Source organism: Aulonocara stuartgranti (genome assembly GCF_965226115.1).
Source record: "Aulonocara stuartgranti genome assembly, chromosome: 8".
Taxonomy (NCBI): Eukaryota; Metazoa; Chordata; class Actinopteri; order Cichliformes; family Cichlidae; genus Aulonocara; species Aulonocara stuartgranti.
Genome location: NC_138959.1, coordinates 28189514 through 28211129, shown reverse-complemented (window position 1 = coordinate 28211129; position 21616 = coordinate 28189514). Strand labels below are relative to the sequence as shown.

General features: G+C 37.7%; 1 long non-coding RNA gene across 8 annotated transcripts; it reads right to left on the bottom strand.

Moving 5' to 3' along the window:
• Nucleotides 1-10292: 10292 nt before the first annotated feature.
• LOC309713323 lies at nt 10293-20607 on the bottom strand. 8 transcript variants are annotated; one of them, XR_014278557.1, is made up of 10 exons: nt 18856-20607; nt 18158-18319; nt 17797-17905; nt 17572-17691; nt 17268-17429; nt 13295-13408; nt 12793-12892; nt 12411-12568; nt 11926-11983; nt 10293-10972 (listed from the first exon to the last, which is right to left on the bottom strand). It is a non-coding gene; the product is annotated as an uncharacterized lncRNA (long non-coding RNA). The 8 variants fall into 8 exon arrangements; XR_014278563.1 differs by lacking the exon at nt 12793-12892 and having other exon boundaries at nt 10516-10972; nt 18856-19016; nt 20234-20607; XR_014278564.1 differs by lacking the exon at nt 12793-12892 and having other exon boundaries at nt 10531-10972; nt 18856-20314; nt 20520-20603.
• Nucleotides 20608-21616: the final 1009 nt, after the last annotated feature.

Below are 21616 nucleotides of genomic sequence, written 5' to 3'. Positions count from 1 at the left end.
AGCGATTTATATGAAGTTGTTCAAAAACGCTTTATTTCGCCAAGACAATGCGTTTCTCACTGTTACATGCATTTGAATGGGAAACTCGCCTGAAACAAAGTATAGGTTTTCATTATGTGAATAATTTTAAAATCTTAGCTCAAACGGCTGCAAAACCTGTTTGCCCAGCACGGGGATATTGAGTTCTATAAGATAAAGCCATAAACATGTTTGTCTGAGTCTTCTATCAAAAGTTACAGCGATTTATATGAAGTTGTTCAAAAACGCTTTATTTCGCCAAGACAATGCGTTTCTCACTGTTACATGCATTTGAATGGGAAACTCGCCTGAAACAAAGTATAGGTTTTCATTATGTGAATAATTTTAAAATCTTAGCTCAAACGGCTGCAAAACCTGTTTGCCCAGCACGGGGATATTGAGTTCTATAAGATAAAGCCATAAACATGTTTGTCTGAGTCTTCTATCAAAAGTTACAGCGATTTATATGAAGTTGTTCAAAAACGCTTTATTTCGCCAAGACAATGCGTTTCTCACTGTTACATGCATTTGAATGGGAAACTCGCCTGAAACAAAGTATAGGTTTTCATTATGTGAATAATTTTAAAATCTTAGCTCAAACGGCTGCAAAACCTGTTTGCCCAGCACGGGGATATTGAGTTCTATAAGATAAAGCCATAAACATGTTTGTCTGAGTCTTCTATCAAAAGTTACAGCGATTTATATGAAGTTGTTCAAAAACGCTTTATTTCGCCAAGACAATGCGTTTCTCACTGTTACATGCATTTGAATGGGAAACTCGCCTGAAACAAAGTATAGGTTTTCATTATGTGAATAATTTTAAAATCTTAGCTCAAACGGCTGCAAAACCTGTTTGCCCAGCACGGGGATATTGAGTTCTATAAGATAAAGCCATAAACATGTTTGTCTGAGTCTTCTATCAAAAGTTACAGCGATTTATATGAAGTTGTTCAAAAACGCTTTATTTCGCCAAGACAATGCGTTTCTCACTGTTACATGCATTTGAATGGGAAACTCGCCTGAAACAAAGTATAGGTTTTCATTATGTGAATAATTTTAAAATCTTAGCTCAAACGGCTGCAAAACCTGTTTGCCCAGCACGGGGATATTGAGTTCTATAAGATAAAGCCATAAACATGTTTGTCTGAGTCTTCTATCAAAAGTTACAGCGATTTATATGAAGTTGTTCAAAAACGCTTTATTTCGCCAAGACAATGCGTTTCTCACTGTTACATGCATTTGAATGGGAAACTCGCCTGAAACAAAGTATAGGTTTTCATTATGTGAATAATTTTAAAATCTTAGCTCAAACGGCTGCAAAACCTGTTTGCCCAGCACGGGGATATTGAGTTCTATAAGATAAAGCCATAAACATGTTTGTCTGAGTCTTCTATCAAAAGTTACAGCGATTTATATGAAGTTGTTCAAAAACGCTTTATTTCGCCAAGACAGTGTGTTTCTCACTGTTACATGCATTTGAATGGGAAACTCGCCTGAAACAAAGTATAGGTTTTCATTATGTGAATAATTTTAAAATCTTAGCTCAAACGGCTGCAAAACCTGTTTGCCCAGCACGGGGATATTGAGTTCTATAAGATAAAGCCATATGTTTGTCTGAGTCTTCTATCAAAAGTTACAGCGATTTATATGAAGTTGTTCAAAAACGCTTTATTTCGCCAAGACAATGCGTTTCTCACTGTTACATGCATTTGAATGGGAAACTCGCCTGAAACAAAGTATAGGTTTTCATTATGTGAATAATTTTAAAATCTTAGCTCAAACGGCTGCAAAACCTGTTTGCCCAGCACGGGGATATTGAGTTCTATAAGATAAAGCCATAAACATGTTTGTCTGAGTCTTCTATCAAAAGTTACAGCGATTTATATGAAGTTGTTCAAAAACGCTTTATTTCGCCAAGACAATGCGTTTCTCACTGTTACATGCATTTGAATGGGAAACTCGCCTGAAACAAAGTATAGGTTTTCATTATGTGAATAATTTTAAAATCTTAGCTCAAACGGCTGCAAAACCTGTTTGCCCAGCACGGGGATATTGAGTTCTATAAGATAAAGCCATAAACATGTTTGTCTGAGTCTTCTATCAAAAGTTACAGCGATTTATATGAAGTTGTTCAAAAACGCTTTATTTCGCCAAGACAATGCGTTTCTCACTGTTACATGCATTTGAATGGGAAACTCGCCTGAAACAAAGTATAGGTTTTCATTATGTGAATAATTTTAAAATCTTAGCTCAAACGGCTGCAAAACCTGTTTGCCCAGCACGGGGATATTGAGTTCTATAAGATAAAGCCATAAACATGTTTGTCTGAGTCTTCTATCAAAAGTTACAGCGATTTATATGAAGTTGTTCAAAAACGCTTTATTTCGCCAAGACAATGCGTTTCTCACTGTTACATGCATTTGAATGGGAAACTCGCCTGAAACAAAGTATAGGTTTTCATTATGTGAATAATTTTAAAATCTTAGCTCAAACGGCTGCAAAACCTGTTTGCCCAGCACGGGGATATTGAGTTCTATAAGATAAAGCCATAAACATGTTTGTCTGAGTCTTCTATCAAAAGTTACAGCGATTTATATGAAGTTGTTCAAAAACGCTTTATTTCGCCAAGACAGTGTGTTTCTCACTGTTACATGCATTTGAATGGGAAACTCGCCTGAAACAAAGTATAGGTTTTCATTATGTGAATAATTTTAAAATCTTAGCTCAAACGGCTGCAAAACCTGTTTGCCCAGCACGGGGATATTGAGTTCTATAAGATAAAGCCATAAACATGTTTGTCTGAGTCTTCTATCAAAAGTTACAGCGATTTATATGAAGTTGTTCAAAAACGCTTTATTTCGCCAAGACAATGCGTTTCTCACTGTTACATGCATTTGAATGGGAAACTCGCCTGAAACAAAGTATAGGTTTTCATTATGTGAATAATTTTAAAATCTTAGCTCAAACGGCTGCAAAACCTGTTTGCCGGGGATATTGAGTTCTATAAGATAAAGCCATAAACATGTTTGTCTGAGTCTTCTATCAAAAGTTACAGCGATTTATATGAAGTTGTTCAAAAAAAACTTTATTTCGCCAAGACAATGCGTTTCTCACTGTTACATGCATTTGAATGGGAAACTCGCCTGAAACAAAGTATAGGTTTTCATTATGTGAATAATTTTAAAATCTTAGCTCAAACGGCTGCAAAACCTGTTTGCCCAGCACGGGGATATTGAGTTCTATAAGATAAAGCCATAAACATGTTTGTCTGAGTCTTCTATCAAAAGTTACAGCGATTTATATGAAGTTGTTCAAAAACGCTTTATTTCGCCAAGACAATGCGTTTCTCACTGTTACATGCATTTGAATGGGAAACTCGCCTGAAACAAAGTATAGGTTTTCATTATGTGAATAATTTTAAAATCTTAGCTCAAACGGCTGCAAAACCTGTTTGCCCAAGCACGGGGATATTGAGTTCTATAAGATAAAACCATAAACATGTTTGTCTGAGTCTTCTATCAAAAGTTACAGCGATTTATATGAAGTTGTTCAAAAACGCTTTATTTCGCCAAGACAATGCGTTTCTCACTGTTACATGCATTTGAATGGGAAACTCGCCTGAAACAAAGTATAGGTTTTCATTATGTGAATAATTTTAAAATCTTAGCTCAAACGGCTGCAAAACCTGTTCTGTTTGCCCAGCACGGGGATATTGAGTTCTATAAGATAAAGCCATAAACATGTTTGTCTGAGTCTTCTATCAAAAGTTACAGCGATTTATATGAAGTTGTTCAAAAACGCTTTATTTCGCCAAGACAATGCGTTTCTCACTGTTACATGCATTTGAATGGGAAACTCGCCTGAAACAAAGTATAGGTTTTCATTATGTGAATAATTTTAAAATCTTAGCTCAAACGGCTGCAAAACCTGTTCTGTTTGCCCAGCACGGGGATATTGAGTTCTATAAGATAAAGCCATAAACATGTTTGTCTGAGTCTTCTATCAAAAGTTACAGCGATTTATATGAAGTTGTTCAAAAACGCTTTATTTCGCCAAGACAATGCGTTTCTCACTGTTACATGCATTTGAATGGGAAACTCGCCTGAAACAAAGTATAGGTTTTCATTATGTGAATAATTTTAAAATCTTAGCTCAAACGGCTGCAAAACCTGTTTGCCGGGGATATTGAGTTCTATAAGATAAAGCCATAAACATGTTTGTCTGAGTCTTCTATCAAAAGTTACAGCGATTTATATGAAGTTGTTCAAAAAAAACTTTATTTCGCCAAGACAATGCGTTTCTCACTGTTACATGCATTTGAATGGGAAACTCGCCTGAAACAAAGTATAGGTTTTCATTATGTGAATAATTTTAAAATCTTAGCTCAAACGGCTGCAAAACCTGTTTGCCCAGCACGGGGATATTGAGTTCTATAAGATAAAGCCATAAACATGTTTGTCTGAGTCTTCTATCAAAAGTTACAGCGATTTATATGAAGTTGTTCAAAAACGCTTTATTTCGCCAAGACAATGCGTTTCTCACTGTTACATGCATTTGAATGGGAAACTCGCCTGAAACAAAGTATAGGTTTTCATTATGTGAATAATTTTAAAATCTTAGCTCAAACGGCTGCAAAACCTGTTTGCCCAAGCACGGGGATATTGAGTTCTATAAGATAAAACCATAAACATGTTTGTCTGAGTCTTCTATCAAAAGTTACAGCGATTTATATGAAGTTGTTCAAAAACGCTTTATTTCGCCAAGACAATGCGTTTCTCACTGTTACATGCATTTGAATGGGAAACTCGCCTGAAACAAAGTATAGGTTTTCATTATGTGAATAATTTTAAAATCTTAGCTCAAACGGCTGCAAAACCTGTTTGCCCAGCACGGGGATATTGAGTTCTATAAGATAAAACCATAAACATGTTTGTCTGAGTCTTCTATCAAAAGTTACAGCGATTTATATGAAGTTGTTCAAAAACGCTTTATTTCGCCAAGACAATGCGTTTCTCACTGTTACATGCATTTGAATGGGAAACTCGCCTGAAACAAAGTATAGGTTTTCATTATGTGAATAATTTTAAAATCTTAGCTCAAACGGCTGCAAAACCTGTTCTGTTTGCCCAGCACGGGGATATTGAGTTCTATAAGATAAAGCCATAAACATGTTTGTCTGAGTCTTCTATCAAAAGTTACAGCGATTTATATGAAGTTGTTCAAAAACGCTTTATTTCGCCAAGACAATGCGTTTCTCACTGTTACATGCATTTGAATGGGAAACTCGCCTGAAACAAAGTATAGGTTTTCATTATGTGAATAATTTTAAAATCTTAGCTCAAACGGCTGCAAAACCTGTTCTGTTTGCCCAGCACGGGGATATTGAGTTCTATAAGATAAAGCCATAAACATGTTTGTCTGAGTCTTCTATCAAAAGTTACAGCGATTTATATGAAGTTGTTCAAAAACGCTTTATTTCGCCAAGACAATGCGTTTCTCACTGTTACATGCATTTGAATGGGAAACTCGCCTGAAACAACGTATAGGTTTTCATTATGTGAATAATTTTAAAATCTTAGCTCAAACGGCTGCAAAACCTGTTTGCCGGGGATATTGAGTTCTATAAGATAAAGCCATAAACATGTTTGTCTGAGTCTTCTATCAAAAGTTACAGCGATTTATATGAAGTTGTTCAAAAAAAACTTTATTTCGCCAAGACAATGCGTTTCTCACTGTTACATGCATTTGAATGGGAAACTCGCCTGAAACAAAGTATAGGTTTTCATTATGTGAATAATTTTAAAATCTTAGCTCAAACGGCTGCAAAACCTGTTTGCCCAGCACGGGGATATTGAGTTCTATAAGATAAAGCCATAAACATGTTTGTCTGAGTCTTCTATCAAAAGTTACAGCGATTTATATGAAGTTGTTCAAAAACGCTTTATTTCGCCAAGACAATGCGTTTCTCACTGTTACATGCATTTGAATGGGAAACTCGCCTGAAACAAAGTATAGGTTTTCATTATGTGAATAATTTTAAAATCTTAGCTCAAACGGCTGCAAAACCTGTTTGCCCAAGCACGGGGATATTGAGTTCTATAAGATAAAACCATAAACATGTTTGTCTGAGTCTTCTATCAAAAGTTACAGCGATTTATATGAAGTTGTTCAAAAACGCTTTATTTCGCCAAGACAATGCGTTTCTCACTGTTACATGCATTTGAATGGGAAACTCGCCTGAAACAAAGTATAGGTTTTCATTATGTGAATAATTTTAAAATCTTAGCTCAAACGGCTGCAAAACCTGTTCTGTTTGCCCAGCACGGGGATATTGAGTTCTATAAGATAAAGCCATAAACATGTTTGTCTGAGTCTTCTATCAAAAGTTACAGCGATTTATATGAAGTTGTTCAAAAACGCTTTATTTCGCCAAGACAATGCGTTTCTCACTGTTACATGCATTTGAATGGGAAACTCGCCTGAAACAAAGTATAGGTTTTCATTATGTGAATAATTTTAAAATCTTAGCTCAAACGGCTGCAAAACCTGTTCTGTTTGCCCAGCACGGGGATATTGAGTTCTATAAGATAAAGCCATAAACATGTTTGTCTGAGTCTTCTATCAAAAGTTACAGCGATTTATATGAAGTTGTTCAAAAACGCTTTATTTCGCCAAGACAATGCGTTTCTCACTGTTACATGCATTTGAATGGGAAACTCGCCTGAAACAAAGTATAGGTTTTCATTATGTGAATAATTTTAAAATCTTAGCTCAAACGGCTGCAAAACCTGTTTGCCGGGGATATTGAGTTCTATAAGATAAAGCCATAAACATGTTTGTCTGAGTCTTCTATCAAAAGTTACAGCGATTTATATGAAGTTGTTCAAAAAAAACTTTATTTCGCCAAGACAATGCGTTTCTCACTGTTACATGCATTTGAATGGGAAACTCGCCTGAAACAAAGTATAGGTTTTCATTATGTGAATAATTTTAAAATCTTAGCTCAAACGGCTGCAAAACCTGTTTGCCCAGCACGGGGATATTGAGTTCTATAAGATAAAGCCATAAACATGTTTGTCTGAGTCTTCTATCAAAAGTTACAGCGATTTATATGAAGTTGTTCAAAAACGCTTTATTTCGCCAAGACAATGCGTTTCTCACTGTTACATGCATTTGAATGGGAAACTCGCCTGAAACAAAGTATAGGTTTTCATTATGTGAATAATTTTAAAATCTTAGCTCAAACGGCTGCAAAACCTGTTTGCCCAAGCACGGGGATATTGAGTTCTATAAGATAAAACCATAAACATGTTTGTCTGAGTCTTCTATCAAAAGTTACAGCGATTTATATGAAGTTGTTCAAAAACGCTTTATTTCGCCAAGACAATGCGTTTCTCACTGTTACATGCATTTGAATGGGAAACTCGCCTGAAACAAAGTATAGGTTTTCATTATGTGAATAATTTTAAAATCTTAGCTCAAACGGCTGCAAAACCTGTTTGCCCAGCACGGGGATATTGAGTTCTATAAGATAAAGCCATAAACATGTTTGTCTGAGTCTTCTATCAAAAGTTACAGCGATTTATATGAAGTTGTTCAAAAACGCTTTATTTCGCCAAGACAATGCGTTTCTCACTGTTACATGCATTTGAATGGGAAACTCGCCTGAAACAAAGTATAGGTTTTCATTATGTGAATAATTTTAAAATCTTAGCTCAAACGGCTGCAAAACCTGTTCTGTTTGCCCAGCACGGGGATATTGAGTTCTATAAGATAAAGCCATAAACATGTTTGTCTGAGTCTTCTATCAAAAGTTACAGCGATTTATATGAAGTTGTTCAAAAACGCTTTATTTCGCCAAGACAATGCGTTTCTCACTGTTACATGCATTTGAATGGGAAACTCGCCTGAAACAAAGTATAGGTTTTCATTATGTGAATAATTTTAAAATCTTAGCTCAAACGGCTGCAAAACCTGTTCTGTTTGCCCAGCACGGGGATATTGAGTTCTATAAGATAAAGCCATAAACATGTTTGTCTGAGTCTTCTATCAAAAGTTACAGCGATTTATATGAAGTTGTTCAAAAACGCTTTATTTCGCCAAGACAATGCGTTTCTCACTGTTACATGCATTTGAATGGGAAACTCGCCTGAAACAAAGTATAGGTTTTCATTATGTGAATAATTTTAAAATCTTAGCTCAAACGGCTGCAAAACCTGTTCTGTTTGCCCAGAACGGGGATATTGAGTTCTATAAGATAAAGCCATAAACATGTTTGTCTGAGTCTTCTATCAAAAGTTACAGCGATTTATATGAAGTTGTTCAAAAACGCTTTATTTCGCCAAGACAATGCGTTTCTCACTGTTACATGCATTTGAATGGGAAACTCGCCTGAAACAACGTATAGGTTTTCATTATGTGAATAATTTTAAAATCTTAGCTCAAACGGCTGCAAAACCTGTTTGCCCAGCACGGGGATATTGAGTTCTATAAGATAAAGCCATAAACATGTTTGTCTGAGTCTTCTATCAAAAGTTACAGCGATTTATATGAAGTTGTTCAAAAACGCTTTATTTCGCCAAGACAATGCGTTTCTCACTGTTACATGCATTTGAATGGGAAACTCGCCTGAAACAAAGTATAGATTTTCATTATGTGAATAATTTTAAAATCTTAGCTCAAACGGCTGCAAAACCTGTTTGCCCAGCACGGGGATATTGAGTTCTATAAGATAAAGCCATAAACATGTTTGTCTGAGTCTTCTATCAAAAGTTACAGCGATTTATATGAAGTTGTTCAAAAACGCTTTATTTCGCCAAGACAATGCGTTTCTCACTGTTACATGCATTTGAATGGGAAACTCGCCTGAAACAAAGTATAGGTTTTCATTATGTGAATAATTTTAAAATCTTAGCTCAAACGGCTGCAAAACCTGTTTGCCCAGCACGGGGATATTGAGTTCTATAAGATAAAGCCATAAACATGTTTGTCTGAGTCTTCTATCAAAAGTTACAGCGATTTATATGAAGTTGTTCAAAAACGCTTTATTTCGCCAAGACAATGCGTTTCTCACTGTTACATGCATTTGAATGGGAAACTCGCCTGAAACAAAGTATAGGTTTTCATTATGTGAATAATTTTAAAATCTTAGCTCAAACGGCTGCAAAACCTGTTCTGTTTGCCCAGCACGGGGATATTGAGTTCTATAAGATAAAGCCATAAACATGTTTGTCTGAGTCTTCTATCAAAAGTTACAGCGATTTATATGAAGTTGTTCAAAAACGCTTTATTTCGCCAAGACAATGCGTTTCTCACTGTTACATGCATTTGAATGGGAAACTCGCCTGAAACAAAGTATAGGTTTTCATTATGTGAATAATTTTAAAATCTTAGCTCAAACGGCTGCAAAACCTGTTCTGTTTGCCCAGAACGGGGATATTGAGTTCTATAAGATAAAGCCATAAACATGTTTGTCTGAGTCTTCTATCAAAAGTTACAGCGATTTATATGAAGTTGTTCAAAAACGCTTTATTTCGCCAAGACAATGCGTTTCTCACTGTTACATGCATTTGAATGGGAAACTCGCCTGAAACAACGTATAGGTTTTCATTATGTGAATAATTTTAAAATCTTAGCTCAAACGGCTGCAAAACCTGTTTGCCCAGCACGGGGATATTGAGTTCTATAAGATAAAGCCATAAACATGTTTGTCTGAGTCTTCTATCAAAAGTTACAGCGATTTATATGAAGTTGTTCAAAAACGCTTTATTTCGCCAAGACAGTGGGTTTTAGAGTCTTCATCATTAAATCTCTGGTTGCTTCATTTTTCTATCCTATATCAGATATTTTAAAGGTTATCTTAGGTAAAGTTCCATTCTCATGGTGAGGCAAAGTGCTTTATGTGTGTGTGTGCCCGTGTCATGAACGGCTATAAAAGGCCTATAATTAAAGAACAAAGCGGGGTTTGAGTTCGAGTTGCGGCAGACTGTCACTACTTGTAAATGGAACGCAGCCTTCCTACGGCGGACAGCTAATAACAGGAATCGGACGCGGTCCAGCCAAGTCCACAGCAACCACCATAGCAACCGCCTAGCATGACCTTAAAAACATATTCTGTCTTCATAACTATCAAAATCGTGAAATGATTTGCAAAGTGTGAAAGTGTTACAGCTGCAGAGAGCTATGGCGGTATCTATGGAAGCTGTTTACATAGCCAATAATATACGATGTAACCATGGAGACAGTCAGTCACTTGAGCTAGCGGTGCATGTTTACTACAGTGAATAAGGTGATTGAGTGCACAGCGTCCACACTCTGCAGGGGGTAAAGACATTACTTCAATATTGTTTTATATTGATATATATTAGCCTTCTGTTGACCATCACCTCAGGTTCACCATTACAGTTTCAGATTACAGATGCACACTGTCTAAACACATTCAAAAACTCATGTCTCAGAAATAAGCACAGCTGTTCATGTTTGTCATTAGAGTTTTATTTGTAAGAAAATTATGAACTTCATATTGTGCATTAAATAAAAGAACATTTCACAACTCTGAGTCAACAGAAACAGGTAACAGAAATGTCTCTAATGTGTACAGTGTAGTGTAAGCATTAAAAGATCATAAAGGAAAAACTAACATTTATGTGAAACTAATTGTAATAAAAAATGAGCAGGTGCTTTATAGATTTAAAAGAAAGAATCTGAAAACAACACTTTTTTGGTCTAAGTGATCAAAGTAGAAAACAGAACTGATGTTCAAGAACAAACCGTAGCTGCACTAATATTACACATCTCGATCGTTGTACTGAACAGACATGTTGCTTTTAAAACCACATGCAGTGTGTGACCATGACTGTTCACTGAGACCATGAACGCCACTTCGCTGAAGCATTCTTCTTCTTCTTCTTGCCATTAAATTGGAAGCAGAAGCAGCACGAGCTGATTTGATCTACTGAAAGGAAAAAGCAGAACATCTGAGTTGAAACCAGTCAGCTGAAATCATTAAGACAGGAACAAATTCAATGCAGTGTCTCAAGTGGCTTAGCCTGTTACAACTGTTGATACAAGCTAAATACGGTTAACACACAGTGTCAGGGAGCTCCAGTGTGGGAACTAGTGGCTTTAGGTTTGTAGTCATTTAACTTTCATCCATTCATTCGTTTAATTCAGGAGGAAGAAATGCCAGGTTGGTGCAGGCTGGTTACATGCATTTGGTCCCATGCTGTCTTTAATTAAATGACTTGGTTCATTTTATGGCTGGGCTGTATGTGGGGTTATATCATGTTATTTGGGCAGGAGTACCTGTCCCCTGTTAGACTTAGAAAGTTTCTCCATAAGTAGAGTTTCTAACTCTTCTAGCACATCTGTGGCTGACAGCTTTTTGGTGGCTCTTTTTACCCCACACTGGTTGTGAGTGTGTAAATAGCCCCACTAGTTATTTTGGGTTGCAGTTAACTAGGGAGGAAGGGGTGGGTATGCCATGATTAGGTGAATAACAATTATATGTGATACATAAATTTCACAATGCATGCATATATCTCTATCAATTAAACCTGGCCTGAGGGCTGCCATTTTTTACATTCAGTTATTTCTCTTAGAAATGTTGGAACTAAATAATGAATGTGTTACAGTTAAAGTGAAACACTGGTCAGTGTAAATGGCTCATTGGGACACAGAAACCTTTAAATTAAACCTGATATCTAGTGTCAAACAATATCAAAGCTGTAAAAGATGTTTACATTCAGAATTTATAAAACTATTATTGTAAATAAATTCAAACAAGTGAGCTTTTCTCTTTGTGCTGAATATCAACACTGTGGTTTCTTAGACTGTAAGCTGTACTTTAGTGCAACCAGTTGCAGAAGCTGCCACTCCAAATGTCTTTTGATAACAAGAAAAAAATACCTTTTCAGTACACGGCCTGAAGTTCTTCTCCGAAATCTTCTGCAATCGGCTTTGTCTGCTGGTTTGAAGACAATAAACCATAAAAAAGATGATTTAGTCACTTTGTCTGTGTCATGCAGCTCGAATGTGTCGTGTAACGATGTTGAATAGCCGTCGTTATCCCTCTGCTGCGTCAGTAGGATTGTACTGTACAGCATCTCATTGATATGTGAGGAATGCTAATGTAACACGATAACAGACTTACATCATTAAAATATAAAGTGCAGGAGATATTTAGATATTTTTTATATTTATATTACATTTTATAGCTGACGGATATTACTAAATAGATAGAATTTACTAAATAGCTGGATGAACATGAAAAATATGTCTATAATAACAAATGACCATGAGAGCCAGTAGAATTAATTCAGCTGGACACTCAAAAGACGTCCTTAAATGCTCTTTAAGTGGCAGAACAGATGAACAAACAGTTAATCGCTTACTTGAGATGAAATCTGCTCAGCTACTTTGAAAACAGCTTCTAACTGGTTCCTCCTTTAACAGGATGACTGCTCAGGGGTAAGGCCATCATGCAATCCAGCAACCTTTATGGTTCTGCTTTGATTCACCAGGAACTATTAGGGAAACCTTCCAGCGCCTCCTGTGAAAGACACAGGCATAAACACACAAACATTTATTAACATGTTCCACAGTGTTCCAGTTTGATTTTCTTATCCTGTGGACAACAACGTACATGGATGCAGGTTTATTGTTAACTTTTGTAAGGTTTATTTAATGAACATATCCAGCTGCAGCTCCACTGTGATCCTGAACTGGATAAGCACTTAAGAAAATGTGTCAATAAATGGACAAACATCAACTTACTATATTTATCCAAACAGACGGGACCAATAATGCTTCGCTGAGTTAGAGACTTTAACAGACTCTTCTATGTAAGAATGTCTCGTGCTGATATACCTGCAAACTTGACAACAAAGGTTTTTCAGACTACATGTAGCTGTCCTCTATGTCAGCTAACACATTTACATTTATGTCACACTTATTTCTGCTTTCCCATTTTATAATTATTACTTACATTTTGATTAGATACCTTGAGTTTGTAAATGATCAGATTACATAATTGGAATACAATGTATCCAATTCAGGGTTGCGGGAGGATGAAGCCTATCCCAGCTGATACAGGACAAAGACAGGCTGCCAGTTTATTGCAGGGCTAATACAATATGTGTAACAGAAAATCCACTTAAATGTTTGATATTTCTTATAATAATCATAATTATGACTATTATTTAAAGGTTTCTTCATAAATACATTTTGATTTTTTATAACCCCTAAAATATAAACCTGAGCTGTTTCAGATTCTGACCTCTGACCTCAGTGACCTGGCTGTGTCCTCACTGCAGCTCCCTCTTGGAAGTACGTCTGCTTCTTGTCTTCCCCCAGTGTTGACCGCCTGATATCAAGATATCACGTACTGTAACTGAGGAACAAAAAAGGACAAACACTTGCCTTCATTTAAAAGTACATTCATACAGAGATAATCTATGGAAACACACTAGTTCACAGTTTGGGAGGAACCAGTTCCTGTGAAACATTTCTGTATATGAACATCATGTGGAGAATGAATGAAATGAGTTCTTCAGGTGACTCAGCAGTCCCACACTGACAAATGAAATCTAGTTAAACTATTAAGCATATTTGCTCTTCTGAAATCTGTGTTAAACAACAACAAACATAAATTAGTAACAAAAACTACAGCTGAGTATAGGCTTTACAAACCACCAGCAGCCATAATGCTAAATTTTAATCTTCAAATGTTTCTGAGCTGTCTTCAACCTGCTTTTAGCACATTAAAGTCTCAATAAATAAAGTCAATGCAGACTCAATCCTAAATGTTCAGCACACAGAGACACAGAGGTACTGTTTAAAGTTTAGTGTTAACTTGAGTCACTGATCATTCACAGTATTACAGAGTCTGGCAGTCTTTGCATGATGTCCACGTCACTGTAAGTTTCTAGCTGACTCTCAGGTGTGCCAGCAGGAAAGAGTAATAATAACCTGCATCCTGAGGTTTGTCATGCAGGATTAAAGGAGCCAAGCTTTGTTCACACAGCTAGGATTGTATTTTACACTGACCCTGGGTCAGTATCAACTTCAAGAAGACAGCTGTAACTGTTGATAGAAGAATCACACACACATATTTATGGCTTTGCCTTATAGAATTCAGCATCTCAGTGCTCAGGAAATAGGTTTTGCAGCTGTTTGAGCTAAGATTTTCAAGTTATTCACAAATTAAAACCTATACTTTGTGTCGGGCAAGAACTAAATTCAAATGCATGTAACAGTGAGAAACGCGTTTCTCATCAACTTCATAGAGCTTGCTGTAACTTTTGATAGAAGACTCAGACAAACATATTCATGGCTTTATCTTATAGACTTCAATATCCCCCCAATGTGTGTGTGAGTCTTCTCTCAAAATTTACAGCTGTCTTTATGAAGTTTATGGAAAAACACTTTATTTCACCACGTTAGTGCGTTTCTCGCTATTACATGCATTTGAATGGAGTTCTCGCCCGACACAAAGTATAGGTTTTCAATTTGTGAATAACTTGAAAATCTTAGCTCAAACAGCTGCAAAACCTATTTCCTCAGCACGGAGATGCTGAATTCTATAAGGCAAAGCCATAAATATGTGTGTGTGTGAGTCCTCTATCAAAAGTTACAGCTGTCTTCATGAAGTTGATACTGACCCAGGGTCAGTGTAAAATACAAGTTATTCACATAATGAAAACTTATACTTTGTTTCGTGCAAGAACTCCATTCAAATGCATGTAATAGTCAGAAACGCACTGTCTCGGCGAAATGAAGCCTTTTTGTACAACTTCATGAAGTTAGCTGTAACTTTTGATAAAAGGCTCAAAGCAGAGGGATAACGACGGCTATTCAACATCGTTACACGACACATTCGAGCTGCATGACGCAGACAAAGTGACTAAATCATCTTTTTTGTGGTTTATTGTCTTCAAACCAGCAGACAAAGCCGATTGCAGAAGATGTCGGAGAAGAACTTCAGGCCGTGTACTGAAAAGGTATTTTTTTCTTGTTATCAAAAGACATTTGGAGTGGCAGCTTCTGCAACTGGTTGCACTAAAGTACAGCTTACAGTCTAAGAAACCACAGTGTTGATATTCAGCACAAAGAGAAAAGCTCACTTGTTTGAATTTATTTACAATAATAGTTTTATAAATTCTGAATGTAAACATCTTTTACAGCTTTGATATTGTTTGACACTAGATATCAGGTTTAATTTAAAGGTTTCTGTGTCCCAATGAGCCATTTACACTGACCAGTGTTTCACTTTAACTGTAACACATTCATTATTTAGTTCCAACATTTCTAAGAGAAATAACTGAATGTAAAAAATGGCAGCCCTCAGGCCAGGTTTAATTGATAGAGATATATGCATGCATTGTGAAATTTATGTATCACATATAATTGTTATTCACCTAATCATGGCATACCCACCCCTTCCTCCCTAGTTAACTGCAACCCAAAATAACTAGTGGGGCTATTTACACACTCACAACCAGTGTGGGGTAAAAAGAGCCACCAAAAAGCTGTCAGCCACAGATGTGCTAGAAGAGTTAGAAACTCTACTTATGGAGAAACTTTCTAAGTCTAACAGGGGACAGGTACTCCTGCCCAAATAACATGATATAACCCCACATACAGCCCAGCCATAAAATGAACCAAGTCATTTAATTAAAGACAGCATGGGACCAAATGCATGTAACCAGCCTGCACCAACCTGGCATTTCTTCCTCCTGAATTAAACGAATGAATGGATGAAAGTTAAATGACTACAAACCTAAAGCCACTAGTTCCCACACTGGAGCTCCCTGACACTGTGTGTTAACCGTATTTAGCTTGTATCAACAGTTGTAACAGGCTAAGCCACTTGAGACACTGCATTGAATTTGTTCCTGTCTTAATGATTTCAGCTGACTGGTTTCAACTCAGATGTTCTGCTTTTTCCTTTCAGTAGATCAAATCAGCTCGTGCTGCTTCTGCTTCCAATTTAATGGCAAGAAGAAGAAGAAGAATGCTTCAGCGAAGTGGCGTTCATGGTCTCAGTGAACAGTCATGGTCACACACTGCATGTGGTTTTAAAAGCAACATGTCTGTTCAGTACAACGATCGAGATGTGTAATATTAGTGCAGCTACGGTTTGTTCTTGAACATCAGTTCTGTTTTCTACTTTGATCACTTAGACCAAAAAAGTGTTGTTTTCAGATTCTTTCTTTTAAATCTATAAAGCACCTGCTCATTTTTTATTACAATTAGTTTCACATAAATGTTAGTTTTTCCTTTATGATCTTTTAATGCTTACACTACACTGTACACATTAGAGACATTTCTGTTACCTGTTTCTGTTGACTCAGAGTTGTGAAATGTTCTTTTATTTAATGCACAATATGAAGTTCATAATTTTCTTACAAATAAAACTCTAATGACAAACATGAACAGCTGTGCTTATTTCTGAGACATGAGTTTTTGAATGTGTTTAGACAGTGTGCATCTGTAATCTGAAACTGTAATGGTGAACCTGAGGTGATGGTCAACAGAAGGCTAATATATATCAATATAAAACAATATTGAAGTAATGTCTTTACCCCCTGCAGAGTGTGGACGCTGTGCACTCAATCACCTTATTCACTGTAGTAAACATGCACCGCTAGCTCAAGTGACTGACTGTCTCCATGGTTACATCGTATATTATTAGCTATGTAAACAGCTTCCATAGATACCGCCATAGCTCTCTGCAGCTGTAACACTTTCACACTTTGCAAATCATTTCACGATTTTGATAGTTATGAAGACAGAATATGTTTTTAAGGTCATGCTAGGCGGTTGCTATGGTGGTTGCTGTGGACTTGGCTGGACCGCGTCCGATTCCTGTTATTAGCTGTCCGCCGTAGGAAGGCTGCGTTCCATTTACAAGTAGTGACAGTCTGCCGCAACTCGAACTCAAACCCCGCTTTGTTCTTTAATTATAGGCCTTTTATAGCCGTTCATGACACGGGCACACACACACATAAAGCACTTTGCCTCACCATGAGAATGGAACTTTACCTAAGCTAACCTTTAAAATATCTGATATAGGATAGAAAAATTGAAGCAACCAGAGATTTAATGATGAAGACTCTGGGTTCTGTAGTGACCTGAATGACTCTTTGCATACAATTTATTGAAGAGGACTTTAGAATGCACTTTACATTTAGACTGTTGCTGTTTAATTTTTTACATTGTTGCGGTGTTATGTCATGAATAAAGTTCACCTGCTGGGGGTTTGATGGATCAGATCATCATAATCAATGGGTCCTGAGGTTGGCGGGACTGTCTCTGGTGATGTCACCATGAAGGAACAGCATCTGGCACGTGTTGCTGAAACATCCCAGTACACTGGTGTAGTTTCCTCTCCAGCTGTTTGACATTTGACACTTCAACATTAAGGAGAAGAAGAAGAAACAGTGTTAGGTCAGGTGACCACATGGTTTCTAAAGTAACTGACAGGAAGTAACCAGGCCGTTAGAAATGGATGGCATGTGTTTAGAGTTACTGGAGTTGGGTAACTCTACTTACCAAAAGCAGAAGCACACAGATGAAGGATCAGATGCTGAATGTTGCAGGAACATGCTCGTGCGGTGGTCATTCAGTGCTGCTCCAGCAGGTTAGACAGTCCAAGACTGATATACTGCCCATCTGAGAGTTTGAAAACACACATGCAAAGATTTATTTTGTATTACAGTCAAAGTTGGATGTTCATTTTTGTCCTTTAAAAATGTTTGTGTATTTGAAAGCGCTAACATTTAAGGATGACTTGGATCGTCTCCTTTAAAGGGGAGACAAGTGTATCCACTGATCCACGTCACTTTACCTGGATGATGACTCCTCTCCCCCTCACTCAGAAACGCTCCTAATATAACCAAGCAAATAAATAATATTGAAGATTTACTTACATCATTACAAAAACAGGAAAAACATCTCCCTTTGATTCTATTTCTCCATTCCTGCTGAACATCAGGCAACAAATATCTCAATAAATCACAGTAAAATGTAAAGCACATGTTTTCTCTGCTTTGTCTAACCTCTGCAGAGCCTCTGTCAAGAAAAACATATCTGTAAGCATAAAACAAATATACATTTCATAACACGTCACTGGACAAACCTCGGTCAGTTGATTTCCTCTGTGCAGTGTAGACGAACATCAGTCAGCAAGTCAAGGTGGTGAGATGGACTGGTGTCCTTTGTGACTCTGCTGGTTCTTCTGAGGAAATACCACCGTCTCTCCACACCGTCACCATCTGTGAGCACAAACTGCTGCTCTGCTCTGCCAGCATGTAGGAAATCACATATCACACACACAGGGGTGAAGAAACATTAGAACTCAACTTTGGATACTTTAGATCTAAACAGATCAAAGTAGCTCTTAGCTTCAACAATCAGTGAACAGACAAACAATGATACCATACTGATTCTGTATGAATACAATATGGTATTTTCAATACAGGTGTCAAATTAATTTACTAAAACTAATACAGATATATGTATTTTTTTTTTATAAATTCGTTTGCTAAATTATAAGAATATGTATTTTTTCATTTAACAATTGCAACTGAAAGAAATTAAATATTGAACAAAAATATATTGTCACATTCTGAGCATGCTCAGCATGCTGACAGACTTGAAGTTGCTACAGATTTTAAGAAGTGATAATTATAGGGAAAAAACTTCTCTTTTTCATCCGTTTAATCAAACATTTGATGCCTTAGATGTCTCAGTCCTATAGCATTCTGCAACTACAACTAAGCTGAAGCTTGGATTTGGCTGCAGGTGCCCTGTACATCCTTCTCAACATGTGGGTACCATTTAATCACACTTCTTCCTGAGCTTTGCTTCGTCACAAGACCAAAGGTGGCATCCCGTGTCACGGTCATATCATCATCCAGAAGAAACATTTGAAGAAACATCATGGAGAAGAAACATTTACGCGCCTCCCGGTTTTGTTTTCTGATCCTGCAAAAAGACTGAGGACAACAAAGCCCAGAGAACACGAGATACACAACATCCAACATTCAGACTCAACAGCCTCCATAAATGAAGAGCACCAGGTTGGTTCAGTTATAGTAGATGTCATGGAATTTTTTAAATAAAGTCTGCAACACAGAAAGAGCTGTGATCATGCTATTTATTACTGTGCACAGGAGAGCAAACACACATCAAACATCACAGTTCAGTCATGTCAGCTCTGCCACTTCACGTGTCTCGCTATGAAACCTAACGGATCAATGGTTATGCTGTTTTGTGCCCTTGACGTTATCAGCACCTGTAAAGGGAGTTGTTTTCTCAAACTGCTGAAGTAAGTTCATCTAGTTTTAGAAACCTTCATTGAACAGTCTATAACAGTGTCACAACTAAGCATATGCATAAGCACTTAAATGCTTTAAATGAGAATAACATAAAATTTCTATTACAGGAGCTAGAGCCTGTCCCAGTAGTCATAGGTAGAGCACACCTGGACAGGTCACCAGTCTGTCAGAGGACTAACACAGATGCAGCCTGACTCAATCCTAAATGTTCAGCACACAGAGACACAGAGGTACCGTTTAAAGTTTAGTGTTAACTTGAGTCACTGATCATTTGCAGTATTACAGAGTCTGGCAGTCTTTGCATGATGTCCACGTCACTGTAAGTTTCTAGCTGACTCTCAGGTGTGACAGGTGTGCCAGCAGGAAAGAGTAATAATAGCCTGCATCCTGAGGTTTTTCATGCAGGATTAAAGGAGCCAGGCTTTGTTCACACAGCTAGGATTGTATTTTACACTGACCCTGGGTCAGTATAAGTATCATACAGTTTAAACGAAGCACTGAAACTTGCACATATTTATTACAGATGCACTGAAGCTAATCGAGATATTTGCTGTCAGTCTGTGGCTGCGATTAAACACTTTACTGGAAACTTTATTAACTAGTAACTTCGTCAGTCATGACAGAAGCTAATATTTCTGTGCTAACATCGTTTAAACAGTAACAGCTTTACTCCAATATAAGCTAACGTTTACACCGTAACTTTAAGCTAGCACCATAAAGACGGTAAAACACGTAATAACATCTACAAATGCATCTTAAAGCTGTTATATTAGCACTCGGTGTATTACTAACATAACCACATTAACATTATTGACACTCGCTGGTCTGACTTTTAATAGTCATTCTATAAATGCTGTCCGTTTAAACGGTCTTACCTGTACACACTCCTGTATCCACCGGATTGCAGCCAGAGTGGATTCTGGAGTCTTCCCACGCTCCTGTTAGTGATCCTCCATCTGGATGGATGATAACAACCTTCTGAACAATCTAGCAGGAGATGGTCCATATCTAGGGGATATGGACTGACAACAGCCGAAGCGGGTGAATAAAGTCACCCAGTCGCTAGCTGTGCGATTACCCAGCATACACCAGCACAATATTAGGCACAGCACCACCATAGACATTTTCAGTGGTTTTGAATGCAGGACATGGTTATCTTACCTTGTAAAATGCATGACAATAAAACAGCTAACCACCATAAAATGGTATTGTGTATGTATGTATGTGCATGTGTGTGTGTGTGTGTGTGAGAGAGAGAGAGAGGGGGGGGGGGGGGGGGGGGGGGAGAGATCAAAGGCGTGCGCTTATGTTTTTTCTTGATCAAGAGTGTGCCTCCTCTCTCTTATTGGATGTATGGTATAGCATGTTTATTCAGGTGCACCTTTGAAGTCTATGAGAATACTTTGCAGCCTGGTCTGAGTGGTCATTTCTGCACAGACACAATGAAGCGTGCACTCAGTTTAGAGGAGGCTGTTGCTGCAGTTTTGCACTCTCCACAAGCAGTGGAGATACTTCTGACAGCGAAGAAGAATTTTTGCCAGGCACCGAGGAGCTTTGCAGCTCATGTGCGGAGGAGGAGAAGGAGAAGGAGGAAGAAGAGCAGGAGGAAGAGACAAGACTGGAGGATGGCCAGTGGAGATCTAAAAATGGAGAAATCATGTGGCAACCCACACACGAAGAGGTCCTGCCATTTTTTCCTCCCCCCATTTTAACCCCAGGACCAACCCATTATGCAATTCGTATAGGATCAGCAGCCCTGTGAGCACTTTCCATCTTTTTTTTGCAGAGGACATTATGCAGCTAATCCTGCATTTCACCAACCTGCAGGGGCAACAGGTCAGTAAAAGACTGGAAGATGAGGAGTTGCAGGCTTACATGGGGCTTGTGATGCTGGCTGGCCTGTACAGGTCTCAACATGAAACGACAACAAGCCTGTGAAATGGGGAGACAGGGCTCTTCTGTTTCATGCTACCATGTCAAAAAAAAAAAATGATTTGAGCAAATTAATCGGGCAGTAAGATTCGATGATCGTCTCTCCCGTCCAGGTCGCTAGGGGGGGGGGGGGGGGGGGGGGGGGGGCAAGGCTGTGGTTTCCTACATCCCCAAGCAAAGAAAAAAGGTTGTCTTATTGAGCACCAGGCACCGTGAGCTACAAGTCCAGGACTCTGGGAAGAGAAAGCCCCACATCATCCTGGATTATAACAAATGCAAAGGGACTGTGGATCATTTGGACCAGGTAAGCACAATTATAAGTAATT